The sequence below is a fragment of the Lissotriton helveticus genome, chromosome 6 (genome assembly GCF_964261635.1).
Source record: "Lissotriton helveticus chromosome 6, aLisHel1.1, whole genome shotgun sequence".
In the NCBI taxonomy this organism is placed as follows: domain Eukaryota; kingdom Metazoa; phylum Chordata; class Amphibia; order Caudata; family Salamandridae; genus Lissotriton; species Lissotriton helveticus.
The window spans coordinates 917,540,346-917,557,954 of NC_136067.1; positions in this window are offsets into that span (position 1 = coordinate 917,540,346).

Sequence of the window (17,609 nt, forward strand, 5' to 3'; positions counted from 1 at the left end):
TATAGCAACCCTGAAAAAGACGACCAAATGTCATCAATGTCAGGAGGTCGGGCATTGGAGACGCGAGTGTCCCCATAACCCTGATAATCAGGTACAGGAAGAAGAGGAGGAGGAAGTCCAAGCCCCTCCGGTACGGAAAGTAACAGTGACAAAGTACCAGACGACTAAAGGGGGGACTTCAGCCCCTAGGGCTCCGGTTCCCCAGCCACCGAAGATTTCAGCAGGGAACAAGGTATACAAGCAGATGCCTTTCATAGTCGAAGGGGACGAGTGCTATTACTTCGACCCAGTGACAGGACGGTACCTGGACGGGGAGGAGGGCTGTACTCTTGGAGCAGTGCTGGATGTAGATCAGAGGGGTCCATTTGTGGAGGCAGATGTGGATGGACATCCCACCACCTTTTTGGTCGATACTGGTGCTTCTCGCTCTACTGTGCGGTCTGCGGTAGTCCCCAACTTACCCCTTTCAGGACAGACCATACAAGTTGTAGGAGTCGCAAACAGAAGAATGAGAAACCCCCTGACTGAGCCAGTCCCAGTGAAGATCGGGAGTTTCAGGGACAGACATCAGTTTATAGTGTGTGATTCCAGTCCCGTGTGCCTGTTAGGAAGAGATCTTTTGTGTAAACTCAATTGCACCATCTATTGTACCCCCAAGGGAGTAGAATTACAGACAAACGATGACGATGCTGACTTTAAGGTTGCAAATACGCATGTGTGCATTGAATTATACCCTGCTTTAACTGTGGAGGAACTCCCTTGGGATTTGAGGGACTCGGTCTCACTGCAGGTGTGGGACTTTACAGGGGAAGAGATCGGACTGATCAAAGGAGTAGAGCCCGTCAGAATTCAAGTAAGACCGAATGCTGAATTCCCGAGAACACCCCAGTACAAGTTGACTCCGGAAACACTTGCAGGTATAAAACCCGTGATTGAGTCCATGATTAGACAGGGAATTCTAAAGGAGGTCATGGGCAGTCCCTGTAACTCTCCGATCATGGGGTTGCAGAAGCCGAGCGGGAAGTTCAGGATAGTGCAGGATTTGCGAAAGGTGAACAACATAGTCGTTCCATGCTGTCCAGTGGTACCGAATCCATCAGTGATACTGTTTCAGATACCGTTCCAAGCTGAATGGTTTTCTGTGATAGATTTGTGTCAGGCTTTCTTCTCAATCCCATTGCACGAGGAGAGCCAATTTATTTTTGCGTTCAAAATAGAGAGTCGCGTCCTAACATGGTGTTGTATCCCTCAAGGGTATGCAGAGAGTCCACCGATCTTTAATCAGTTGTTGAAAAGGAATCACGAGAGTCTGGTACTGCCGCAGAACTCCGTTCTCGTACAGTACATAGATGACCTCCTTGTTGCGTCAGACACCGAAGATGCTTGTAGGATTGACACCATTGCCTTGCTGAACCATTTAGCAGAGAATGAACACAAGGTATCCCCCAACAAGTTACAGTACTGCCTGTCTGAAGTGCAGTATCTGGGTCACAGAATAGAGAAGGGAAAGAGAAAAGTGTCGCCTGACAGAATTGAGACGATCATGAGAATGACGGTGCCTTCGACCCAAAGAGAGGTTAGGATGTTCCTAGGCATGGTTGGCTATTGCCGACAGTGGATTGCTAACTTTTCCCTGAAGGCGAAACCATTGCAGAAACTGACGCACAAGGACGTGAGTGATCCGGTACCATGGGACACAGATTGTATGATGGCTTTTCTCGAGCTGAGAGAGGACTTGTGTCGCGCTCCGGCTCTGGGAATGCCCGATTACACCAAATCATTTGCATTGTTCTGCAGTGAGAGAGAGGGGTGTGCTTTGGCAGTCCTAGTGCAGGATCATGGAGGAATCCGTAGACCAGTTGCCTACTTCTCGGCTACCTTAGACCCAGTAGCCGCAGCGTTGCCCAGATGTCTTAAATCCGTTGCTGCAACAAGTGTCAGCATTGAAAGATATGAAAGTATTGTAATGGGATATCCACTGACAGTGCATGTACCTCACTCTGTGGAATTGTTGATGACCAGGACCAAGACGCAGCACTTGACTAACAACAGGCTCACACGCTACGAGCAGGTTATACTTGCTGCGGAGAATGTGACTCTCAGGAGGTGCTCTGTCTTGAATCCTGCTACCTTGTTGCCATTGCCAAATGATTTAGAAGATGATTGGGAAGACCATGATTGCCTTGATGTGACTGAACAATGTACCAAACCTAGACGCATATTGTTGATGAGCCATTGGCGGACCCTGATGAAATTTACTTTGTGGATGGCTCATGTGTAAGGGACAATACTGGTCAATTGAGAGCAGCATTTGCTGTCTGTACAATCTCTGGAATAATTGAAGCAGCCTGCCTGGAAGGAGTACACTCCGCGCAGGTGGCTGAGATAATTGCGTTGACGCGTGCCTGTTTGGCCGCCAACGGGATTCGGATTACCATATTCACTGACAGTCAATATGGATTTGGGGTGGTTCACGACTTCGGGCAATTGTGGTCTCAAAGGGGTTATATGACATCATCGGGTTCCCCAATCAGGAATGGAGAATGTATCAGGTTACTGCTGGAGGCTTTGCAAGGTCCAGCAGAGATAGCCGTGGTAAAATGCACGGCCCACACCAAAGGTACCGATTTTGTGTCCATGGGAAATCGTTATGCTGACAAAGTCGCACGATACTGTGCAAAGCAGGGATACTCCTTCACGGAACAAACAGTCGAAGGGTCAAAGGAAAGAACCGAGCTAAGCATGATGCTTGAGGTGGCAGACACCTGGGAAGAGTTGAAGAGCATGCAGGGACAGGCGTCAGATTATGAGAAAAGGGTGTGGGAATCGGCTGGCTGTGTCAAGGGAGACTTGGACATGTGGGTTTCGGCTGATGGAAGAGCTGTGTTGCCAAATGAGCTGGTGAGTGCGATGGCACGGCAGATACATGGTCCTGTGCATCTGGAAAGAGATGCAATGATGCGTGTGTTCAGGCAAACATGGTACAATCCGAAATTTAGACAGGCTGCGGAAGCAGTATGTCAGAGATGTGTAACATGTCAACAGATGAATGTTGGGAAAAGAACACCAGTTACATTGAGTCACATTGGGAGGTCCGGCGGACCTTTCTATAGGATGCAACTGGATTTCATTGAGATGCCGAGGTGCAATCGCCTCAGGTATGTCTTGGTGATTGTGTGTGTGTTCTCTAGATGGGTTGTGGCATATCCCACTCGTAGGTGCGATACACTCACAGTAGCGAAACTATTGTTGAGGGAATTGGTGCCACGATTCGGGGTTCCGACCTCTTTGGAATCGGACAGAGGAAAGCACTTTAATAGCGAAGTTGTGAAGATGCTCTGCTCTGCCCTGAACATTGACCAGACACTGCATTGTAGCTACCGCCCAGAGGCTTCTGGCATAGTGGAGCAAATAAACTGAACTCTCAAGGCCCGAATGGCAAAGGTGTGCTCATCCACATCCCTGAAGTGGCCCGATGCATTGCCGTTGGTACTAATGAGTATGCGTAGTACCCCAGACAGGAGGACAGGGATCTCACCTCATGAAGTGCTGATGGGGAGGGCTATGAGACTGCCATCTATTCCTACAACTGCCTTGCTGAATATCACAGATGATCTGATTCTTGATTACTGCAGGGGACTTTCTGATGTCATCCGTTCTGTGTCTCTTCAGGTGCAGGCTGCTGAAATCCCGGCTTCTAGCGACCTTTGCCACGACCTGTGCCCGGGTGACTGGGTCCTGGTGCGTAAACACGTTCGGAAAAGCTGCCTGGATGTGCCTTGGAGAGGACCTTTCCAAGTTATTCTAGTGACAACTACTGCTGTGAAGTGTGGCGGATTGCCAAACTGGATCCATGCTTCTCATACCCGATGAGTCCCAGCACCCCTGGAAGGAACAGCTCCTCTAGAAGAGAGAAATTCTGACGAGGAAGAAGATCCACAAGAGGGGTCGAGTCAAGCTGTGGGGGTGCCAGTGGAAGTTGGTGACTCTCCTGATCGAGCAGAAAGTGACCACGACAACAGTGACACTAAGTCTGCCTCAGAAAGGGAAGTGGCGACGAAGGTGATCTGAGCGCAGAAGAGGCTGACAGTGGGGACGAACAGGGTGTGCAAACGAGAAGCAGGAGAGCAAGAAGTGCAGAGGCTCATTGGCCCAAGAGACGGAGGCGAATGAATGTGAGATTGGCTTCCGAAAGAGATCTTGCCCCTGTGTCTGAAGAATCAGATCCGGAAGAAGGAGAACAAGAACAAGAGCAAGGAGGTCCGAGAAGATCAAGGAGGGTGAGAGTACCTTGTCGAAGATACGCCACTCCTGAGTGGACCTACCCTTTTACAAATGCCAGGTGTACTGAGGTCCGGGAGGGTGAGGTCAGTGGCTGTGACCAGTACGATCCCAAACGTTAAGTTGGAAGTGATACTGTTGGTACCTGGACTTGAAATTGAAGGCGTACTGACACTCACAATTCCCAATCCCCCTTACCTAAGCAAGATACGTGATTTACTCCTGGATAGACTGATTTTTCCTACATTTGGTCCGGATATACCAGCCTATGACGCAGTTGTGCTCCGCATGGAACTTTTAGACTATGTGCTGCAGGCAATCGGAGCAAGTGTGATCATAGACTATTAAAGACTTTGTAAATAGCTGTGAACTAACCTAGAGCCGAGTGGAAGAAGAAGAAATTTAGGGACTTTCCACAGAGGACGGAGAAGGGTTAGGGTTGTCTGTTGTTGAAGCAAAAGAAGAACTGAAACGGATTTCTGATTCCCAGCTGTGGTTCGAGAGACTCAAATAACACAGAAAGAAACTTTGGGGGATTTCCGAGACGAGCTACTTTGAGCCAAGACCATGGCGGCTGGAGACCTGAATCGTAGAGCCAAGTGCATAGTAGGCACCCTTTTAGGAGGAGTGATACTCCTTATAGTTGTAGTAGTTTTAGTTTCCTATTTTGCACCACACGAACAGGTAGTGAAGGCTGAGGGGACACCGACACCTACCACTGCTAGCCAGAAAGAAGACAAAGCAAGAAGAGAGAAAGCTTTGCTGGCTGCAGAAAGTCGTAGGCTACATACAGATCTGTCTAAGGGAAATTTTGGACAGAATGCGTATGCAAAGCTGTTATATGAGTACATTGATGCAATGGATACGAAAGACTGTTATGTGTGCATGCAATTGCCAGCTTCAGTAGATGAGGGTATTAGATACCATCACCTTCCATTGACATATGGTGTTTCCTGTAGTGTGCTGCTTAGTATATTTTATGGACGAATTCATTTTGAATATTTCTTTTCGAATTATGATGCTGTGTTACCGGAAGTCCCTGCTTATAAGCACTAGAACAAGTGGGATTATTATCAGTCGGAGGACAGACTTGGATATTTTTTCCTCCCCACACAAGAGTTAGACAACCCGTATGCACACAGACACAACTTGACATGCTTATTATCCGAGACAGAGAAAAAGTTAATTGAGCAAGTCGAAGATAGGTACACGAAGAAAAAACGGCTGCGAGATTCAGGGCAAGGCAAGGTAGACTGGACAGAAGAAGAGAAACAGCATAGGTCAAGAGGGAGTTATGGTCCAATAGCTCTAGATGAAGTGCAGAAAGGGAAGTTGTGCATTCACCGACCACAGACGTATTATGAAAATGTGTATGTGGGTCATACTACATGTGAACACACCTTCACATTGGAATATTACACGAAAGATTTCTTGAAGAGTGTGGTACAGGTGATCCCTACTGTGTATTTTGTCTGCGGAAAGAATGCGTATGTGAGACTGCCAGAGAAGTGGTATGGAACGTGCTATCTAGCAATTATTTTTCCCAAGATTTATCACACTGAGGATTTTGCTCTTTTGGAGGGAGGGCAGCCGAAGAGGGTAAAGAGAGGGGAAAGTGCTGGAGCAATTGTTGGAGATGTGTTTGGAGCAGCGATACCTATGCTGGGAGTCATTTTTAATTATGTGAAAATACGGAGGTTGGCAACTGTGGTAGACGAATTGTCAATGAATACAGCTAAGTCATTAGTGTTGGTTGAGGGTGAGATGTTGTCGATCAGGACAATGGTTTTGCAGAACCGTCTTGCGCTAGACGTCATCCTAGCGAAAGAGGGAGGAGTCTGTAAATGATTGAAGGTTCAGGAATGTTGCACTTATATCCCAGACAATTCTAAGGATCTGGAGAAATATATGAGCAACATTACGGCAATCCATTATGAAGTAGAAGATTTGACTCAAGAGAATGCGTGAGAGACGGTTGGCAAGGGATTTGGAAAAGTTGGAAACTGGTTTTCAAATTTAGGGAAGAGTTTCCTTGGGTTTGTACTGAAACCCCTCATCATAGCAGTGGCGTGTGTGATTGGATTGTGGGGTTTAGTGAGATTGTACAAGTGGTACAGGTCAACTAGATTGGCGAGATCAATGAGAGTGCAAGAGATGCGAATGGAGAGGCTCCAATACAGTCAATATCGTAGCTTGAGAGCGTTGTAGATGCTCAAGCGAGGGAAAATGGCTACAAGCACTGTTTAGATCGTTTCTTACCCTGAGGATGATGTAAGGGTGGTGATGACACGGGTCATCAAAGGGGGGAACTGAGAGAGCGCCATTTAAAGAGAAATTTGTAGGGGTGCATCATATGTACAAGTAGTCAGCGCCCGTAAATATAGAGGACTTTTAATCATGTTTAGATGCAATGTGGGATGGAGAACTAGAGTAACTGGTATTAGAAATCTGAAGAGCCAAGGTTATGAATTACAAATCTGCACTTGCTGTTTAATATAGAGATGTCATTGAAATGAAATCTTTCACTGATGAGAAGCGTGTTTAAACGAGCACTATCGTGCCTTCAGATTTACTTATTGAAATGTATAACTGTGTCATTTATACTCGATAACTAGCAAGGTAGAAAAGGCATTAGCTGTTAAGGTTAGAGGCCTAGGGAACCAAGGGATTGCTCATGCAAAATGTTGGGCCTATAAATCAAGTCGAGGCCTAGTCCATGAAACTCGTGCAGGCCTGTTTGAAAAGTCTTGCTTAGCATTTAGCTGTGGAAATGTTTTATAAAAGATGCTTTTAGAAAACATTGCAACATTTATGGAATGTGAGCCGAATTGTATGTATTCCTTTGCAGGTGCACCATCAAGTAGACAGTAGAGTAGAAGGGCCCATTGTGTATGAGAGTTAGAAATGCTAGACTCAGACATGGAGGAGTAGACCAGGAACTTGAAGATACAAATTGAAGCGACAGAGAGTCTGAGACCCAAGGACGTTTTAACGGACAAGGATGGAAGAATGCCATAGTGGAAAACTTTGGAAACCAACACCTTCGAGAGGGGCGTACCAAAAGGCGTGTCGTTCACATTTTGGGGTTTCGTATTAGGGACAGCACCCCGAGGGTGGAGGCAGAGCAGATGGGCTGAGGAGCTAGAGAGAGCGGTTGGATGGCAAAGAGCTTAGCTAGGATTGAGAATTATACCTGATTCAAGAGAACGTGAGTGAACTTCTTTGGAAGTCCCCCCGGCTGACACTTTTTGCTAGGATGGGCTGTTGTTGAGTAGGGATGTCACTTAGTATAGGATAGGGATAGCTTTATCTTGACTTTTCTTTCCAATGCATACCAGAACCCAAGTTACAGCAATTTTTGTTAGCCTGATGGTTCTGGAATTGATTCTCGTATTATTCATAAGCCGCCTAAGACTTTTCCGTAGGATTATGTTTGTATTAGTGCCCGTTTACCTTTTGAACCTCGTGTTGAGGTGTTTGTATCTTCAGCTGTTTTCATTTCGGTAATAAATCTTTAAACCTGGTTCTTAGTCAGTGGTCTTTTGGGGAAGATAATTGGGAAATGTTGCGAGTATCGATTAGTGGTAAATAGGTTGCCTAATTCACTCTATGACAGGTAAAAAGGTCCAGTCGACCTGTAACGGGATTTTGGAGAATGGTAAGCAGACTTTAGAAGAAAAATCCCACCTTTCCAGATGATCAAGCTGAACCAGTTAATTTTATTATAAGAAAACAAGGGTCCTAAGGATAAGAATGGGATATAGACAGAATGATAATATAGACTGGAATCAGTGCTATACCTTTTGTCCCTGTACCCAGCCGGGTCAGGGACTATTTATTCAGTGTAATCAAGGACAATTAAAAGACCACCCAAGGGGTCAAATTCAGCTTTAAATAGGGTACAAGCCTGTACCTATCCAGGAGTAAATTAACATATAATACAGAAAAGGTAGAAATAAAAAGAAAAAACACACAATATCAGGCAAGAAAAAGTAGGAGCCAAATGTCCCTTGCAAATAGTTAAATCATAAGCAAGTTAAGACACACAGACAATGCAAAAACAGTAAACACAATGGATAGTTTGCAAAGCTGTTTAAATTGTCGACGTTTCGATCCCCTGGCTCCTAATGAACCGGGATCATCATCAGCACTTTGTATTTAATTGCCTGTTTTAATTTGAAGCGCCTGAAGGGAGACGTTGATAGAGTGTAATTAATCTCTATGACGCGAATTCATGGCAGTTGTGAAACCTCTTGTACTGTCTCAGCGAGAGCGTCCTAGCTGTTAGGGACTTCATACGAGGTCGGATGCGTGAAGTGTTGGAGTCGATGCTCCCGTGGGTTCCACCTCACCGGCTTTGTAATATTTAATTTGCTCCACAGTCGGGCAACAGCCCCAGTCAACGATGGACTCGATAATCAGAATATCAGCTACACGGAAATCCGTGTAAGGCTAGCAGTGTAGCCGGAAGCCAGTTAGAGAACAAGCTGAACCAGTGGCGTGGCTAGGCCTTAGGCCGCCCGCGGCTGCCACATCGAAGAGCAGGGGAGGGGTGCTGGAGATTCCCGCGGCCGCAACAAACACAGGTAGGAGCGGGGGTGATAGGGGTTGAAAGGGTGCTGCTGATTATTGCCACCACAGTGACCGCGGGTAAGAGCGGGGTAGTGGGGGCCAGCTGCCACTGTCAAAACTTATGCCCGTTCTGGGCGGTCTGCCCCCACACCCCCTTGCTACGCCACTGAGATGAACCTGCTACTGTAAACTGCGAGTAGCTAGCCAAGTGCTGACAGGTGTGGATGGTCAGTTCCCCTCAAAATGAGACAGAAAGGAAGAACACCCTTTCACAACAAGACAGGTCCAGCAACAAAATTGTAAAAACACAATTGGGCATATTTACAAGCCCCCATTGCCACTGGAGGGTCACTTTTTTGACGCTCTGGTGGCGCAGCGGCATTTTCAATATTTACAAGGTGGTGCTAAGCTACTTAGCGTGGGCTAACACCACCTTGTAAATATGCCCCTTTTTGCTGCAGTCTTCTGCAGCAAAGGAGCATGGAATGGGTGTTGCTGTGGGCAATCCATCGCATCCCCCATTGCTTTTGACGCAGCCCCAGATTTATATTGAATATATGTTATTTGCTTACACACTGCATGTTGAGATTTTCAGCATTGTCCTCAGATTTCGCTAGTATACGCTTACTGCTTTACTCTCCTGCACTCTCCCAGTAAAGTATTAGTCATCTTGCGATCTTCCAGCTGCAAAATGTGGTGCAAGCTCTCAATACATCTAGGCTTGAATATGCAAATGTTCTTTATCTAGGTGCTCCAAAAAGTCTGTTCAGGAGATTTCAGTTGACACAAAAGGCAGTGGCTTGTCTGATTTTGAACATTCCACGCCAACAGCTCATTTCCTCTCAGCACCATAACCTTCATTGGCATCATGTACTTAAGAAAATTCAATTTAAAACATTGGTTATTACATGCAAAGCCAGGCAGAAACGAGGGCTCCTTTTATTGCTTATCTAGTTCAACACTATGGGGGTCACTATGATGGCGGTGAAACCGCCACCGGCAGCCTCCCGGTGGCGGTTTCACCACCATCATAAGGCACTTCTCTGTCCGCCAAATTACAATGGCGTGTGGTGTGCTGGCGGACGCAAAGTCCATCCACCACGGGAATCCTTACGATTGCCTGGCGGACCCACCCTGCATCAACAATATGGTGGTGGGGACCTTTTACTCGCGGAAACTAACCTGAGTGCTTGTTTGCTGCCAGAACGCCAATCCCGTTTCCACCCAGCCTCCCTGTATCCCTGGAGGGATTGACCGCCCTGCCGCACTTTAACAGCTTGCAGCACCCGCTTCGCGGGTGCCGCGGCGCGGTGAGTGGCGTGGGGTTGAGGCTGGTGGAGTGCTTGTGCTGCCGGCCCGAGGTAGGAGGAGGGAGCAATGCGAGACCATCGAGGGAGCGCGCCGCAGGGACTCGTAAGACCAGGAGTCCCTGCGCTGCACAGGTGTGCACGGCCGTGCCCCCAGGAAGACACGCCCCACGACTGCAACGCCCCCTTATCTTCAACGGTTTACCGCTCAGCGGGACGCGAGCGGGACGCCGAGCGAAGCCCGGGCAAAGGGCGGGCCCTCTGTGGCCCTCCGGGGACCGAGGAGCCGGGCCGGGGCCATACCCTTTTCCATCACCGTTTCTTGTCAGATACCAGTAAAATACACATGTGAGTGAGAAACTACTGTTCATAATTTACTTTTGTTCCCTACTTGAGTCTGGAACTATCCCCCATTATGCCCTCCAAACTGGTAACTATGGACAATTTTTTAATTAAAAAGGTTGCGCAAATCAACAGCAACAGAAGGGCGTCCTTGGGGTTGGAGCATTCTCCAACATTTACACCGGAGCTTCCATTTACTGTTACAGACACACCTTTGTCAGAGGAGCCCCCTGCCCCTGCAGGCAAAGTAACTACCGTAGTTGCCATGGTCCATGCGGGTCAGCATGATGAGTATTCCCACGTTCAAGCCCTCATGGGGACAGGTATAGGTTCTTCTGAAATATATGAGCCTGCAGCAAAGGAATCCCCCAGAAGATTTAAGAAAGCCCGAGTGAGACGCAGGGGGAAGCAAAGGAAAATCAGCCATAAAATTACACAAGGAGGGGGGGTGAGTTTGGAACTTTACCACTATTTACAGAAACGAGACCAGTTAAATTAGGAGAAATAGGGGATGTCATCGCGCCCAAACGCCCTAGAGATTCTTTGCTGCTTATCGATTTATCACACTCAGGGGTCACAGATAACATTGAAAGCCCTTCTGCTGACCCCACCATGATAAGCAAACATCTCCTGTCTAGTACACCTGCTAGTTTATCCTTATTGGACTTCCCTACTGGGAATGATAGTGTTAGGCTATCGGGCTCCCCAAAATTCCCTATTGAGCCTTCGCCCAAGTCTCCTACATCCCCCCTCATTACGAGAAACAGCAAAAAAAGGGGGGGCGAGCCATTGGGTAATCGAGCACATAAAATAAGGAAAGGGGTTGTTCACTCTCCTCAGTCACAAACTGGCCAAACCTTAGTATGTGAGGCGGCCATGATGGCCAAATTTGTAGAACTTATCAGGGGTGTGACGCAACCACTTCTAGATAAGACTATTATGATGTGTGCACATCTAGATCAAATAGAGAAGAAGGTCGAACAGAATTCCCTCCTCTTATTTGACCTGGTAAAGGGGCTAGAAAAAGCTAAGACGAACTCTTCATTAAGAGCCAATCCACCTGTAAAATCCATAGTAACTGCTCCCCCTCCAAGACTAGTACCTATAACACCAGCATCTATAACACCGACACCTGTGCAAAAACAGAAATCTGTGCAAGAGGGGGTAAGATTGGGTAGCCCTGCGATTACGTTACGGCTCCAGTAACTAAGGAGCAAACACCTAAACCAGGGGGAATTCAAAATCAAGGTGGTAGTAAGGACTTATTAACGACTAAGTCAAGTAAAGGGAATGTTTTGGCCATCGCGCCCGAAAAAACTAGTCGTGTCATAGACTTAACCCCTGATTCTGCCCCTTATGTTATTGTAATGGCAGGGGTCCCAGAACTGCCTGCAGGTATACGGGAAGATCATGGAGCACTACGGAATAAGGTTGTCTTTTGGCTCCGTGATAACAGACCGTTACCTGCATCAATAAATGGTGAAATTATAAGTGTAAGGCGTGCCAACTGGGTGGGAGCCAGGCCAAAGGATAGAAATGGTGATGTTATAATCATCAATTTTAAGGATCATAGGACCGTGAGGCATATTGGGGATTGGTTTGATGCTAGAAGCAGCGATTCCATCTCCACACATCTTCTATCCTATTTCTATCCCTACGCACCCCCAAAAAGCTTTAATAACTGGGGCAGGGACAGGCAGCTTATTAAGAAGCCAGTCCACCAACGTCGGGGGTTTGGAAATGTAAGACCATGGGATAGGGTTGGACCTGGGGGGGTACCGCCTGTGCTGGGTAGTTCTGTTTATGCAAGTGGTCAAGGCCCCTCTCTTTACACTCAGAGGCCGGAGGACTTTTATCCCAGAAATCAGCATCAAGTCTATCAATACCACCCTTTCAGTAATCATTACCCACCATACTTGGGACCCAACCTTACTCAAGGTAGACCATGGAACAATAGAGGATTGCTTCCACATATGTATAACCTACCGATCCAAAACCGCTTCCAGATCTTCTCCGGTCTGGATGGGGTAGATTGACAGCAAGCCCAGATTCCCATAGAAACTGTGGCTGGGAAAAACCCCTCTCCCCCAGTTTTTCAAGTTCTTACTAGGGGTGGGGTTCTCTCTAATAGCACTGAGGCCCCCATTGAGTCATCTCAAGAATCTCCCACATTAAATAAGACCCTCACTCTCGATAGGTTGACACCTTGTGACAGTGATATTCTGGAGCAGATGCAATCTATCGCAGGTGATAATAATGGGATTAGGGAAAAGAAAGGGAATGGCTCGATAGAGGTGAAGAGTGACCTTTGTGCACTGCTTTTCTGGAACGTAGCAGGGTTGAGGCAAAAAATTATTAACCCAGCCTGGGAGTCTGTAATAAGCGGCCAGGATATAGTGGCCCTGCAAGAGACATGGATTCAGGACCCAATCCATGTAAATGTTTATAGAACCTTCTTTACCCCAGCAGTTGGAGGCCATTTTGGAAGGGCAAAGGGTGGTTTGACTACGTTTGTTTCAAATCAACTCAAAATCAAACAGGTTCATTGTCATTTATATTCTAATTACTTTCAGCTCATAATTCTAAGAGATTTTAAAGGAGCGAAGGTGATCATTATTAATTTCTACAATAATGTCCCGAGGGAAGAAATTGTGGTTGCGATGAAGCAGCTCAAGGAGGAAGTTCAGTTAGAGGTAGATAAAAATGACAGAGAACTAGTAATTTTATGGGGGGGGATTTTAACTGTTCACTCTGCACCAAAGGGAGACAGGGCCTATGTGGCCTAATGACAGAGAGAGATACGTATCTGACTCACTTTGATCACACTTTGATGGGGGACTTGTTGAACGAATTACTATTCATGTTTGACTTGGGGTTTGCTAATGAAACAGCGTTAAAACCCACACCCTTTGCCCCGACCTTTGTTGGTAGAGGTTTGGTGTCAACCATTGACTTTATTATCTCCTCCAGTAATCTTAATCATAGAGTGGTGGGGGTTACAAATATCCAATTGCCCATAAGTGACCATCTCCCCCAATGCCTTAAGGTAGCAGATTTGTTCCCAGACCCATCTTCGGCCGCGCCTCTCGTTGAGGCAGCGGTTGATGTGGTTCTTGGGAGACAAAATGGGTACACACTCAATTGGAGCAAAGTAATCCCCGCAACATTCTTTAAGGAACTCTGGGAGGCGGGCTCTACTAGCTTTATGACCTGTTTGGGAGATAATTCTAGTAATGATCAAATAATTGAGCACTTTGGTATATTAGCTACAAACATAAAAAGTAGCTTAAGGGTGGAGTCAAAACGTAGAGGTAAGGGATCCAAGAGTTGGTTCGACAACGCATGTACCAGGGCGCTGAAAAATTTAAAACATGCAGTACACAGAAGCCCCAGGGACACAGGTGAAATAAGAGCATGCAGGTCCGCATATACCCAGGCCCTTAAAGTAAGGAAAACTGTGCTAAATAAGGAGGCAATAGATTCACTCTGCGAGGCTTCAAAAACTAAAAATTCCGCTGCATTTTGGAAAGTAATTAACACCCCTTTCCCTTACGAAACCCATACGGCGCGAATTGAGATCGCAATAAACGAGGATAACTGGGTGGATCATTTTTCCAATCTTTACAAGGCACAGGATGATACCCGTAGCGGAGGTCCTCAGATTAGCTTGGACTTACAACCAGGCCCTAATTTGGTTGTAACACTTGATGAGGTATTGCTCCCCCTAAGAGCTACCAAAGGAGGCAAGGCAGCTGGGCCTGACGGGATCCCTGCGGACCTATTCAAAGTAAACACTGAAATCTGGGGCCCAATGTTGGTACAACTTTTTAATGTGGCTTCATCGAGGGGCTTGAAAGATTCCTGGTTTACCTCTGTCATCGTCCCTATTTATAAGAAGGGGGATAGAAACAGCTGTGCCTGTTACAGGCCAATCTCATTTCTCGATTCTTCAATAAAAATCCTGGGACGAATAGTGTTGGCAAGACTCCAAAGCTGGGCGGAGGAAAATGAAGTCATGAGCGACTTGCAATTTGGCTTCCAAAAAGGGATTGGCACAATCGAGCAAGGCCTAAATTTAATGTTATTGCAACATAAATATATAAGGATAAAGTCGGAACGCTTGTATTTTACCTTTGTGGACCTCTCGTCAGCGTTCGACTGCGTGTCACACACCAAATTGTGGGCAATAATGAAAAGTTTGGGAGTGGACAACACCATCATCTGTTTCCTGAGGGAACTTTATAGTGGAGCCACAGCCTCTGTTCGCTACGGTAGGGGGGGCGAATGCTCCAGACAATTCAGTGTGGGTCGTGGAGTGCGTCAAGGTTGTGTATTAGCACCTTTTCTTTTCCTCCTCTACATTAATGGGCTTGAGCATCACCTGCTGCAGGAGTGCAGAGATATGCCCAGGGTGGGGAGGAGGGCAATCCCTGCGCTCATGTATGCGGATGATGCCGTGCTTATGGCACGTACTCCTCAGGCTCTGCAAAAACTAGTAGTAAGTTTTGAGAACTTCATGCTGAATCTAGACCTGCTAGTAAATTGTAGTAAAACTTTCACAATGAACTGTGGTCCAAAATCAGGTAAACCGATGAAACGGATGTTTTTAAATAATGTTCCATTAGATAACACCCCAACCTTTTCTTATTTGGGCATTTTATTCCATGAGTCAGGTTCTTGGACAAGCGCAATCAAGGCCAGAACTCTTTTATTTATGAAAACGATCATGGCCCTATAGAATTTTGTTAGAAAATTGGGCAGGAAGCCGATAAAAGAAATGTTAACTATATATAAAGCAACATGCTTATCCGTGGCTATGTATGGCTCAGGTTTGTGGGGGTACGCAAATGTTGATCCAATCCAGGTGGTGGAAAACAAATTTATGAGGGAAGTCCTTGCAGTTCCACAGTGTGTTGCCACATTTAACTGTCACGCTGAACTTGCTCAACCCTACATAACAGACATTATTAAAATTCAACCTATCCTTTTGTGGCATAGGGTATGGACCACAAATGAATGCGTTATGAATCCGGCTCTATTACAGGATACCCTCAGCCTGGATCACGTGGATAGAGCAGAATGGCTGGGATACGTAAAGTGTTTCCTGACTGAGATTGGGTGCTATTCTTATTACTCGGATCCATCTTTAATGGATAGCATCTCAAGGAGTACACTGAAAACCCTCTGCCTGGACCATCTTGAGGATAAGAGGAGGAGAGCTGAAACTCTGAAACATTCAGTACATTCCCACCTCCTTACTCTATGTGAGACTAAGTCTGTACAGTACAGCCATACCTATCCCTGCCCATGACATACTATGATCGCTTTCTTTTAACTCGTTTTAGATTTTGTATATTTTTTAGATTGGTGTCTTTTCCTAGTATGAATTCATGGATACGTATATTGCCCACTTGTCCGTGTGATGGCATGTCACATCAATCGGATATCCATATCCTTTTCTTCTGCAGACTTTATAGTGCCTCTCGTAGAAAAATTATCGGCCCTTTTTTAAAAGAAATGAATTTAACCAGATGCCGCCCAGCTTTTTTAGAAGTCCAGAGAATGGATACGGTTTTAACTGTAACTGTGGTTTTACATTTTTTAAAAAGTGTTTTTAAATTACGGAAACAAATGGTAACGGAAATGGTTTACATTTTTTCCTACTGAATAACTGTCTATTGATCCCCCTCACTGAACTCACATTAAGAGCTGTAATCATTGTAATCTGTTTTTATGTCTGTTACTTTTATGGTTACTTGTTTTTAACCGAATAAAGTTCTTTGAATTGAATTGAATTGGTGGTGGTGCCTAGCAGGCACCATCTGCCATATTATGATGCTGCCTCCCCACTAGCCGGTGTATGACGGTGAAACTGCCATTCACAGGCTGGCGGGGATTGCATTTGGGAGCCCGTAGTGGGCCCCCCTTGTGTTGACGGAGGTGTGTGTGCACTGGGGGGTACCTGGTACCCCTACATTTCCCTGCACCAGGTGGCAGGCACCGTGTGGTGCCTGCCACTTAGTGCAGGGAAATGCAAACATATTTTGGACATTACAGTGGGTGCGGCAGCCAGCAGCACCCTCCGAAATGTCAGATGAGAGATGCGACTGCCACAGTGACGTTCCCATCATAATCTCATGTGTGGGACCGCCGCAGTACAGGCGGACCTTCTGTCATTGTAATGACCCCTGTGTTTCTGTACAAATTCTGCACTCTTCATTGGCCAATCTGGTAGTCATGCCCTGTTTTGTCCGGGCCAGAAGCGGCACCAGATCTTTTAGAGTTCTGGCTACTAAGCTCTGAAATAATGTACCTCCTGATTTTCAAGATGCTCCATCTGTGGCTCATTTCCACAAGCATCTTAAAATGTGGCTGCTCAATACACTTTAGTTACTCTAGTTATTTTATCTCTCCAACTGCTCAAATATCTTTGTTTCCCAACATCATTATGCCCAGACTCAGGCAGCTGTTCACATGCTACAAAGCTGCCATTCATTGATTCATTCAACAATGAGGTGAGACAGCACACCTACCATAGTAATACAGTGTTCAAAATCCAGATGTGAACTCATGCCTGCAGTCTAAACATCGCTTTGGTGTAAAACAGACTGTGAGTTTTGAGCCATGGCCTCAGTTTGAAGCGGGGCAGGAATTCTGTCTGACCGTAACCACTGAAGGGGAATGCTTGGAAGGACCACTTTCTTTTTGTTTCCATTTGTGCTGTCAGGGGCCCACAGTGACTGTGGTACAGCTCTATGTGGCATACAGTCAGTGCAGCTCTTGACAGCTTTTTTGCCACCGTGCCCACATCTATAATGCAGCAGAGGCACAATGGCAAATGTTTCCCTCATTTGCATGGGGCCAAACCCAGTTTCCGAAAGAGGGAATATCCCCTCATGATTGTGCTGGAGGTTTTTTGAGATGATACATCCTTATTATAGAAGGGCCAACCCAAACATCTGTGACCCCTTCTGTAATGAAAAAGTGCCAGAGAGACGCAAACAACTGGGCCGCATCCCTGTTGCATCACAGGGCACTGTCTCCATTATGGCCCCCAGTGTCTACTCAAGGTGATCAAAATGATAAATGGGTAATGTCTTGACACAA